The sequence below is a fragment of the Aotus nancymaae genome, unplaced genomic scaffold (assembly GCF_030222135.1).
Source record: "Aotus nancymaae isolate 86718 unplaced genomic scaffold, 86718_ANA_hifiasm-v0.15.2.pri h1tg000015l_0, whole genome shotgun sequence".
Classification (NCBI taxonomy): Eukaryota; Metazoa; Chordata; class Mammalia; order Primates; family Aotidae; genus Aotus; species Aotus nancymaae.
This window is the reverse complement of record NW_026988426.1, coordinates 9,918,323-9,929,552: the sequence shown is the minus strand read 5'-3', so window position 1 is coordinate 9,929,552 and position 11,230 is coordinate 9,918,323. Positions and strand designations below refer to the sequence as shown.

Here is an 11,230-nt window from a genome sequence, read left to right as displayed (position 1 = left end):
ATCTTTAAAAAAAAAAAAACTAAAAAATTAATTAATTAATTAATTAATTTTCCCAATCCAGGAAGCAGATTGAAAGGTATGTTGTTTATGTCATCTTTCAGTCTATCTTTCCCATTAGACTGTGAATCTCAAGGTCCTTACATTTTTCTTTTATTGAGATAGAGTTTCATTCTTGTTGCCCAGGCTGGAGTGCAATGGCACGACCTTGGCTCACCACAATCTTCACCTCCCAGGTTCAAGTAATCTCCTGCCTCAGCCTCCCGGGTAGCTGGGATTACAGGCATGCACCACCACACCCAGCTAATTTTGTATTTTTAGTAGAGACAGGGTTTCTCCATGTCAGTCAGGCTGATCTTAAACTCCAGACCTCAGGTGATCCGCCTACCTCGGCCTCCCAAAATGCTGGGATTACAGGCGTGAGCCACCGCAGCCAGCCAGAGGGGTCTTTTTTTTTTTTTTTTTTTTAGTTGAAAAGAAAAGTATGGAATGCTTCATGAATTTGCGTGTCATCCTTGCTCAGGGGCCATGCTAATCTTCTCTGTATTGTTCCAATTTTAGTATACGTGCTGCTGAAGCGAGCACGAGGGGTCTTTTTAAAGTACAAATCCAGAGGTGGGGAGTGGTGGCTCATGCCTGTAGTCTCAGCACTTTGGGAGGCCAAGGTGGGTGGATCACATGAGGCTAGGAGTTTGAGACCAGCCTGGCCAACATGGTGAAACCCCATCTCCACTAAAAATACAAAAATTAACTGGGCACGGTGGCGGGTGCCTGTAATCCCAGCTACACAGGAGGCTGAGGCAGGAGAATGGCTTGAACCTGGGAGGCAGAAGTTGCAGTGAGCAGGGATCACACCACTGCGCTCCAGCCTGTGCAACAAAGTGAGTGAGACTTCATCGCAAAAAATAAATAAACAAATGAAAAATAAAGTACAAATTCAGTCCTGCTGCTAGACTGATTAAAATTATTCAGTGTCTTCCTGAGAACCTCAAGAAAAAGTCTAGACTAGTTTATAAGTCCCTATGCGTCCCTGTTCATGTTTCCCTCTGTGTGACAGTCAGATGGAGGACTCCCAGTGCAGCCCCTGTCCAGGGCTTCTCCACCTTGACGCTATTGATCATTCTTTTTTTTTTTCTTGAGATGGAGTCTTGCTCTGTCTCCCAGGCTGGATGGAGTGCAGTGGTGCGATCTAGGCTCACTGCAACTGCCACCTCCCAGGTTGAAGCAATTATCCTGCCTCAACCTCCTGAGTAGCTGGGATTACAGGCATATGCCATGATGCCTGACTAATTTTTGCATTTTTAGTAGAGATGGGGTTTTGCCATGTTGGCCAGGTTGGTCTAGTACTCCTGACCTCAGGTGATCCGCCCACCTCGGCCTCCCAAAAGTGCTGGGATTATAGGCGTGAGCCACTGCGCCAGGCTGAAATAATTCTTTGTTGTTGGTGCTGTCCTGTGCAAAGCAGGATGTTCTTTGGCCTCTACCCACTAGACGCCAGTATCACCTCTCCCCAACTTCACCCCCAGTCATGACAACCAAAAGTTTCCAGACACTACCAAGTGTCTTCAGCATACATCCACTCACTCTGTCCTGGGTGGTTACAGGAGCATTTACTTACCTGGCAAAATCTCACACTCTTCAGGTTTCTCTCCTAAATGCCCTCAACACGCTGTACCTTGTGCTTCCCCCACTAGACTGTGAATATCCTGAGGGCAAGAACCGTGTCTAATTCTTCTTGGTGTCTTCAGCAGCATGAATCAGAAGCCACTTGTCAGAGTATCTCTGCTTTGTGGGAAGAGAGGGTGGCATGAACAGGTGGAAGACAAGTCTCTTGGTGTACACATTTGCTGGCTGCGTCTGTTTACATTCCAATTTTTAATTTAATTTATTTTTTTTTATTTTTTGAGATGGAGTTTCACTCTTGTTGCCCAGGCTGGAGTGCAATGGTGTGATCTTGGCTCATTGCAACCTCCGCCTCCCATGTTCAAGCGATTCTCCTGCCTCATCCTCCTGAGTAGCTGGAATTACAGGCATGTGCCACCACGCCCGGCTAATTTTGTATTTTTTTAGTAGAGACAGGGTTTCTCCATGTTGGCCAGGCTGGTCTTGAACTCCTGACCTTAGGCAATCTGCCTACCTCGGCCTCCCAAACTGCTGGGATTACATACTTTAGCTGCAGCACCCAGCTACATTCCATTTTTTGCAGTTCCTGCTATGTGCAAGCAAAAGGTACATGATAAGTAGCATCTCTCTCTCTCTTTTTTTTTTTTTTGAAATGGAATCTGGCTCTGTTGACCAGGCTGAAGTGCAGTGGTGCGATCTTGGCTCACTGCAGCCTCCATCTCCCAGGTTCCAGCAATTCTACTGCCTTAGTCTCCTGTGTAGCTGGGATTACAGGCACCCACCACCACATCCAGTTACTTCTTGTATTTTTAGTAGAGACGGGGTTCACCATGTTGCTCAGGCTAGTCTCAAACTCCTGGCCTCATGTGATCTACCCACCTTGGCCTCCCAAAGTGCTGGGTACCTGGCCAAATCATGCTTTTTAGTGTCAAATCTAAGAACTCCTTGCCTAGCCCTAGATACTGAATTTCACCTATTTTTTAAAAGTTCTATCGTTTTATATTTTACATGTAAGCCTATAATCCGTTTCAATCTAACTTTTGTATAAGGTATGAGGTTTAGGTGGAGGTTCATTTTTTGCTTGTGGATGTCTGACTTTTTTGTTTTTTCAGATGGAGTCTTGCTCTGTTGCCCAGGCTAGAGTACTGTGGCATGATCACGGCTCACTGCAACGTCTGCCTCCCAGGTTCAAGTGATTCTCCTGCCTCCACTTCCCAAGTAGCTGAGATTACAGCCACCCACCACCACGCCCAGCTAATTTCTGTATTTTTAGTAGAGACGGGGTTTCACCATCTTGGCCAGGCTGGTCTCAAACTCCTAACCTTGTGATCCACCTGCCTCAGCCTCCCAAAGTGCTTTTTTTTTGACACGGAGTTTTGCTCTTTTTGCCCAGGCTGGAGTGCAATGGCACAATCTTGGCTCACTGCAACCTCCGCCTCCCAGGTTCAAGCGATTCTCCTGCCTCAGCCTCCAGGAGTAGCTGGGATTACAGGCGCCCTCCACCATGCCTGACTAATTTTTGTTTATTTGTATTTGGGTTTTTTGTTTGGTTTGGTTTGGTTTATTTGTTTTGAGACAGAGTCTTGTTCTGTTACCCAGATTGGAGTGCAGTGGTGCAATCTCAACTGAGTGCAACCTCTGCCCCCTGGGTTCAAGAGATTCTCCTACTGAGTAGTTGGGATTACAGGCGTGTGTGCCTCCTGAGTAGCTGGGATTACAGGCATGTGTGCCACCATGGTCAGCTAATTTTGTATTTTTATTAGAGACAGGGTTTCAGTATGTTGGTCAGACTGGTATTGAACTCCTGACCTCAAATGATCCACTCACTTCGCCTCCCAAAGTGCTGAGACTATAGGCATGAGCCACTGCGCCCGCCAGTTTTTGTCATTTTAGTAGAGACAGGGTTTCACTACGTTGGCCAGGCTGGTCTTGAACTCCTGACCTCATGATCTGCCAGCCTCAGCCTCCCAAAGTGCTGGGATTACAGGTGTGAGCCACCACACCTAGCTAGATGCCTGATTTGATTTGCTTGATTTTTAACCATGCCCCCCACCCCCATTACTCATTCCTATCATGAAGAACTATCTTGTGCAACCAACTGTTTTATGGCATGCAGCATTAGGTTTTGTTTTGATCTAAAATAAATGGTACCAACATACCACACAATAGTACTCAGCAAAAAAAGAAAGGAATTGCTGATATATGCAACCACCTAGAAGAATCTCCAGGGAATTAAGCTAAGTGAAAAAAGCCAATTCCAAAATAATATTTACCGTATTATTCCACTTACATAACATTTCAAAATGACAAAATTTTAGAAATGGAGGACAGATTAATGGTTGCCAGAAATTAGAGATGAAGAGGACAGGCAGGGGTGAGGTTTGGTGTGGTTATGAAAGAGCAACATGGCCGGGATGGTGGCTCAAGCCTATAATCCCAGCACTATGGGAGGCCAAGGTGGGTGGATCACCTGAGTCAGAAGTTCTAGACCAGCCTAGCCAACATGGTGAAACCCCGTCTCTACTAAAAATGTAAAAACAAGCCAGGCGTGGTGGTATGTGCCTGCAATCCCAGCTACCCAGGAGGCTGAGGCGGGAGAATTGCTGGAACCTGGGAGATGGAGGCTGCAGTGAGCCAAGATCGCACCACTGCACTTCGGCCTGGGAAACAGAGTAAGACCCTGTCTCAAGAAAAAAAAAACAAAAGAAAGAAAGAGAGAGAGAGCAAGAAAGAAAGAAAGAAAGGAGGAAAAAGAAAGAGAAAAAGAAAGAAGAAAGAAAGAAAGAAAGAAAAAGAAGGAAAGAGGAAGGCCGGGTGTGGTGGCTCATGCCTGTAATCCAAGCACTTTGGAGGCCAAGGTGGGCGGATCACCTGAGGTTGGGAGTTCAAGACCAGCCTGACCAACATGGTGAAACCCTGTCTTTAAAAAAATAAATAAATAAAATAAAAAAAAAAAAAAGAAGGAAAGAGGAAAGAAAGAAAGAGAGAAAAAGAAAAAGGAGGGAGGGTAAGAAGGAAGGAAAAACAACACAAGGGATCCTTGTGGTCACGGAACTGTTGTTTTATTTAACTGTGGTGGTGGACACAGGAATCTATACAGGTGATGAAATTGTGTAGAATGAGTACACTCACACAACACATTCACACACACAAATGAGTCCAGGTAAAACTGGTAAAATCTTTCTTACAACTGAATGTGAATCTACGATGATCTGAACAAGAAATTCTGTTTAAAAAATCAAGTAAATCTGTTGTAATAATCATGTTAGCCCCTACTCTTCAACTTCACAATACCTTTGCACTTAGACTGTGTATGAGGAGCCACAGACTAGGAGAAGGAAGTCACTTGCCTAAGGATACACATTAGTAAGCATCTGACTCCAAAACCACATTCCTTGCTGGGCACAGTGGCTCACGCCTGTAATCCCAACACTTTGGGAGGTCGATGTGGGCAGATCACCTGAGGTCAGGAGTTCAAGACCAGCCTGGCCAACATGGTGAAACCCCATCTCTACAAAAATACAAAAATTAGCCAGGCATAGTGGCGTGTGCTGTGTAATCCCAGCTACTCGGGAGGCTGAGGCAGGAGAATCGCTTGAACCCAGGAGGCAGAAGTTCCGGTGAGCTGAGATGCGCCACTGCACTCCAGCCTGGGCAAGAGAGTGAGTCTTTGTCTTGGAAAAAAACAAAAACAAACCACATTCTCTTTGCTTCCTGCCAGGTGAGATCTTTTGTGGTGTCTCCTAGCCCCTCTAAGCCCTATTCTGCCCACCTGGCTCAAATTTCATATGGTTAACTCTCTCTTTGTTTATATTTTATTTTATTTTTATTTATTTATTTATTTTTGAGACGGAGTCTTGCTCTGTCACCCAGGCTGGAGTGAGTGCAATGGTGCAGTCTTGGCTCACTGCAACGTCCACCTCCCAGGTTCAAGCGATTCTCCTGCCCCAGCCTCCCAAGTAGCTGGGATTACAAGTACACACCACCACACCTGGCTAATATTTGTATGTTTAGTAGAGACGTGGTTTTTCCATATTGGCCAGGCTGGTCTTGAACTCCTGACCTCGTGATCTGCCCTCCTCAGTCTCCCAAAGTGCTGGGATTACAGATGTGAGCCACCACGCCCGGCCTATATTTAATTTTTTTATAGTAACTTCTGGAAAGTCTTTGATTCCTCAAACACTTGGCACCTGGCCTTGTCAAGGTAACAACTCTGTATATCTTTAGGCTGGTTGTTAGTGGTGGTGATCCCAGGCTGGCAGATCACTTAAGCGAGTTTCCAGATTATTGTGTGAGCCCAGACCTGCCTGCCTTTGAACCTCACCTCCTGCCTCCCTCTCACTCCGTGCAGTTGCACCTGCCTTCTCTCAATCCTTCCTACCAAACCCCTTCCCTCTGCAGGGCCTTTGCACATGCTGTTCCTACTGGCAGGAAAACTTTTTCCCTCTGGTTTTGTTAACTCCTATCCATCCTTTAGGACTCAGCTTAAATGTCATTTCCTTGGCAAGAAATGTTATATAGCTTCAAAGTTCCCTGTAATTTTTCTTTATGGCCATGTTCACAATTATAGTTAAATAATTATGCATATGAAATTACTTGTTTATTGACTCCCTTCCTCACTATAGGGAAGGCTCCCTGAGGCCAGCGAGTGTGTCTCTATGCTTATCATGTCATCCCCAGTGTCAGGCCTAGTGCCTAACACATAGAAGGGGCTCAATAAATATTTCATGATTAAAATAATTCAGGGAAATGTTTGGACTAGGAGAGCTGAGGTTACATAATGCATTGAAGAAAGAAGACTGTAGTTGTACCCAGGAACCTGAGAACTGGCATGAAAAGAGGGCTTACTTTTCACTCTACTCCCTAAATAGTGTGAATTGTTCATTATGTGCATTTATTCATTGGAAAAAAGTTTTGGGTTTTCTTGCTTTTTGTTTTTTTTGAAGACAGAGTTTCCACTCTTGTTGTCCAGGCTGGAGTGCAATGATGTGATCTTGGATCACTGCAACCTCCACCTCCCAGGTTCAAGCGATTCTCCTGCCTCAGCCTCCCCAGTAACTGGGATGACAGGCGTACACCACCACACCCAGCTAATTTTTTGTATTATTAGTAGAGACAGGGTTTCATCATGTTGGATGTTGGTCAGGCTGGTCCTGAATTTCTGACCTCAGGTGATCCACCCGCCTCAGCCTCCCAAAGTGCAGGGATTACAAGTGTGAGCCCCGGTGCCTGGTCAGAAAAAGTTTTAATCAGAAGAACAAAGAAGAAAAAAATAATCAGGTGTCCTACCTATAAATAAGGATATTTGAACTTAGGTCTTTGGACACTCTCTCTGTGCCCACTCTCCCTTCTCACTGACTGGGAAAGTGACTTCAGAAGTCAAGTGGTCCATTACCCCAGCAGGTAAGGCTTTGCCAGTTGCTTGCATTGCTAAATAGGAAGTTTACTTTCTCCCAAAGACCCATGGGAAAGTACACTGTATTCTAATTTTTCCTGTGCTTAAAGATGCTACAAAGGTCTGCCCCTACCAGACAATTTCCTTCCTAGCCTGTCATGGATCCCAGTTAATACTCAAGTCACCTGAGGTCCCAAATTATTCAGTCCTTTAAAAAATACTGGCCAGGGCAGGGGTGGGGAGAGAAAAAAAAAATACTGGCCTGGCAGGGTACGGTGGCTCACGCCTGTAATCCCAGCACTTTGGGAGGCCGAGGTGGGCGGATCACGAGGTCAGGAGATGGAGACCATCCTGGCCAACATGGTGAAACCCTGTCTCTACCAAAAATACAAAAATTAGCTGGGCAGGCCGGGCGTGGTGGCTCACGCCTGTAATCCCAGCACTTTGGGAGGCGGAGGCAGGTGGATCACGAGGTCAAGAGATTGAGACCATCCTGGTCAACAAGGTGAAACCCTGTCTCTACTAAAAATACAAAAATTAGCTGGGCATGGTTGTGCGCGCCTGTAATCCCAGCTACTCGGAAGGCTGATGCAGGAGAATTGCTTGAACCCAGGAGGCGGAGGTTGCGGTGAGCCGAGATCGCGCCATTGCACTCCAGTCTGGGTAACAACAGAGAAACTCCGCCTCAAAAAAAACAAACAAAAAAAGATTAGCTGGGCATGGTGGCACTTGCCTGTAATCCCAGCTACTGAGGAGGCTGAGGCAGGAGTATCGCTTGAACCTGGGAGGCGGAGGCTGCAGTGAGCTGAGATCGCACCACTGCACTCCAGCCTGGCGACAGAGTGAGACTCCGTCTCAAAAAAAAAAAAAAAAGAAAGAAAAAAAATACTGGCAGGGCATGGTGGTTCACACCTGTAATCTCAGCACTTTGGGAGGCCAAGGCAAGTGGATCACTTGAGGTCAGGTGTTTGAGACCAGCCTGGCCAATATGGTAAAATCTCATCTCTACTAAAAATACAAAAATTAGCTGGGTGTGGTGGTGTGCACCTATAGTACCCAGTTACTCAGGAGGCTGAGGCAGGAGAATTGCTTGAACCTAGAAGGCGGAGGTTACAGTAAGCCAAGATTGCACCACTGCACTCTAGGCTGAGGCGGGTGGATAATGAGGTCAAGAGATCGAGACCATCCTGATCAACAAGGTGAAACCCCGTCTCTACTAAAAATACAAAAATTAGCTGGGCATGGTGGTGCACGCCTGTAATCCCAGCTACTCGGGAGGCTGAGACAGGAGAATTGCTTGAACCCAGGAGGCAGAGGTTGTGGTGAGCCGAGATCGCGCCATTGCACTCCAGCCTGGGTAACAAGAGCGAAACTCCGTCCCAAAACAAACAAACAAACAAACAAAAGCCTGACCTATATCTAGAAAGAAAGTAAGGAAGGGAAAGAGGAAAAGAGAAAAAGAGATTGAGAAAAGGAAAGAGAGAAAGAGAAAGCAAGCAACCAACATGTCTCATGCGTATGATCCCAGCACTTTAGGAGGCTGAAGCGAGAGGATTGCTTGAGTCTAGAATTTGAGACCAGCCTGGGCAATACAGTGAGAACTTGTCTCTAAATAAAATAAAAAAGAAAGAAAGAAACAAAAAAGAAACCTAATCTAGCTTTGCTCACAGGGTAAGGGCTGCTGCTAATTCCCTGCTCCCCTGTACCCTGGCCCTCCCCACTAGGACTTGGTTCAGGTTTCTTCAACCTGACAGGTTCATCTTTCTGCTTCTGAACTACTGTCATGGTTTTGTGAGCCTTACCCCTACTCTCAGGATACATTTTTTTCTATTGCTTGTGTTCTTTTCAGCTTCCCCTGTGTCCACTTGTCCACGGCCTTGCCTTGGCCACATCAGGGAATTTGGGAGCCAGGTCTAACAAGCCTGTATCCTAGCTACCTTGGAAAAGCAGAAGGACCTTGGTGAACACTGAGCTAGAAATAGACAGGAAGAAGTGTCTGGTGTGGGAGGAGGCAGATGTGAGCAAAGGTCATGGCTGCTTTTGCACATCAGCTGGAGAATGTTAGTTGGAAAAAGCTAGAGCCTTATTAGAAGACCCTTCAGACTAAGATGAAGAGAGAGGGTGATTGATTAAAGAAAGGAAAAGGAAACAAATCTGTTTATGCCGGCTGTCAGCCAGGTATGATGCATTGTGGTTGATTGGTTCAGATCATTTAATCTGCATAAAATATTTCTTCATTTTTGTCTTTTTGTTTTTTTTTGAGACAGGATCTCAGCTGGAGTGTAGTAGTGCAATCATGGCTCATTGCAGCTTCACTCCCCTGGGCTCAAGTGATCCTCCCACCTCAGCCTCCTGAGTAGCTGGGACTACAGGCACCTGCCACCACGCCTGGCTAATTTTTTTTTTTTTGAGATGGAGTTTCCCTCTGTTGCACAGTGCAGTGGTGTGGTCTTGACTCGCTGCAACCTCCGCCTCCCAGGTTCAAGTGATTCTCCTGCCTCAGCTTACTGAGTAGCTGAGATTATAGGTGCCCGCCACCATGCCCAGCTAATTTTTATATTTTTATTAGAGACAAGTTTTCACCATGTTGACCAGGCTGGTCTTGAACTCCTGACTTCAGGTGATCCACCTGCCTCAGCCTCCCAAAGTGCTGGGATTACAGGTGTGAGCCACTGAGCCCAGCCTGAGGAAAAAAAATTTTTTTTTTTTTTTTTAAATAAAGACAGGGTTTCTCCATGTTGGTCAGGCTGGTCTCGCACTCCTGACCTCAGGTGATCCGCCTGCCTCAGCCTCCCAAAGTGCTGGAATTACAGGCATGAGCCATCATGCCTGACCGGAAAAAATTTTTTAAAATAAAAAAAAAAGGCCGGGCGTGGTGGCTCACACCTGTAATCCTAGCACTTTGGGAGGCCGAGGCGGGTGGATCACCTGAGGTCAGGAGTTCAAAAACCAGCCTGGCTATCATGGTGAAATCCATCTTTAAAAAAAATAAATAAATAATGTGAAAAAAAAAAAGAAAAAGAAAAAAAAATTAAGTGGCCACTTTGTCTTTCTATGCCTTGGCTTCTTCATCTGTGAAATGAGGATTAGACTGTTGTAACAATTAAGTGAGATAGCTGGTCTGGAGTGCAGTGTTGCCAGGCTGGAGTCCCATCTTGACTCACTGCAACCTCCGCCTCTGAGGTTCAAGCTATTCTCCTGCCTCAACCTCCACAGTCCCTGGGACTACAGGCATAAGCCACCACGCCCAGCTAATTTTTTGTATATTTAGTAGAGACGAGGTTTCACCATGTTGGCCAGAATGGTCTCAATCTCTTGACCTCATGATCTGCCCACCTCGGCCTCTCAAAGTGCTGGGATTACAGGTGTGAGCCACCAGGCCTGGCCTTGAACTACTGATTCTAAGAGAATATGATAACACTTTGGACTTATAGCACTTTCGCCTTAAAGGAATGTCAGGGCGAGAGTAAATTTGGCTGGGTGTTGTGACTGATGCCTGTAATTCCCGTACATTGGGAGGCAGAGGAGGGTGGATCACTTGAGGTCAGGAGTTTGAGACCAGCCTGACTAACATGGTGAAACCAGATCTCTACTAAAAATACAAAAATTAGCTGGGCATGGTGGTGGGTACCTGTAATCCCAGCTACTCGAGAGGCTGAGGCAGGAGAATCACTTGAACCTGGGAAGCGGAGGCTGTAGTGAGCTGAGATTTGGTCATTGCAGTCCAACCTGGGTGACAGAGGGAGACTGTCTCAAAACAAACAAACAAAAAAACCGAGAGTAAATGTATTTCTTTTTTGCAATGGAGTCTCACTCTTTTTTTTTTTTTTGGAGATGGCGTTTCTCTCTTGCTCCCCAGGCTGGAGTGCAATGGCACAATCTCAGCTCATGACAACCTCCGCTTCTTGGGTTCAAGTGATTCTCCTGCCTCAGCCTCCCAAGTAGTTGGGATTACAGGCATGCGCCACCACACCTGGCTAATTTTGTACTTTTAATAGGTTGTGGGGGGGTGTTCTCCATGTTGGTCAGGCTGGTCTTGAACTCCCAATCTCATGTGATCTATCCGCCTCAGCTTCCCAAAGTGCTGGGATTGCAGGCGTGAGCCACTGTGCCCTGCCAGAATAAATTCATTTCTTTTACAATTATGTTTCTTTTTAGTTTTTTTTTTTTTGAGACTCTATTGCACAGGCTGGAGTGCAGTGGCATGCTTTTATC

At 46.0% G+C, this 11,230-nt stretch overlaps 1 non-coding gene across 1 annotated transcript; it reads right to left on the bottom strand.

The window, feature by feature from the left end:
* Positions 1-475: 475 nt before the first annotated feature.
* LOC135275122 (U6 spliceosomal RNA) lies at positions 476-582 on the bottom strand. The gene has a single exon (XR_010342839.1). It is a non-coding gene; the product is annotated as a U6 spliceosomal RNA (small nuclear RNA).
* Between the last annotated feature and the right edge of the window lie 10,648 nt (positions 583-11,230).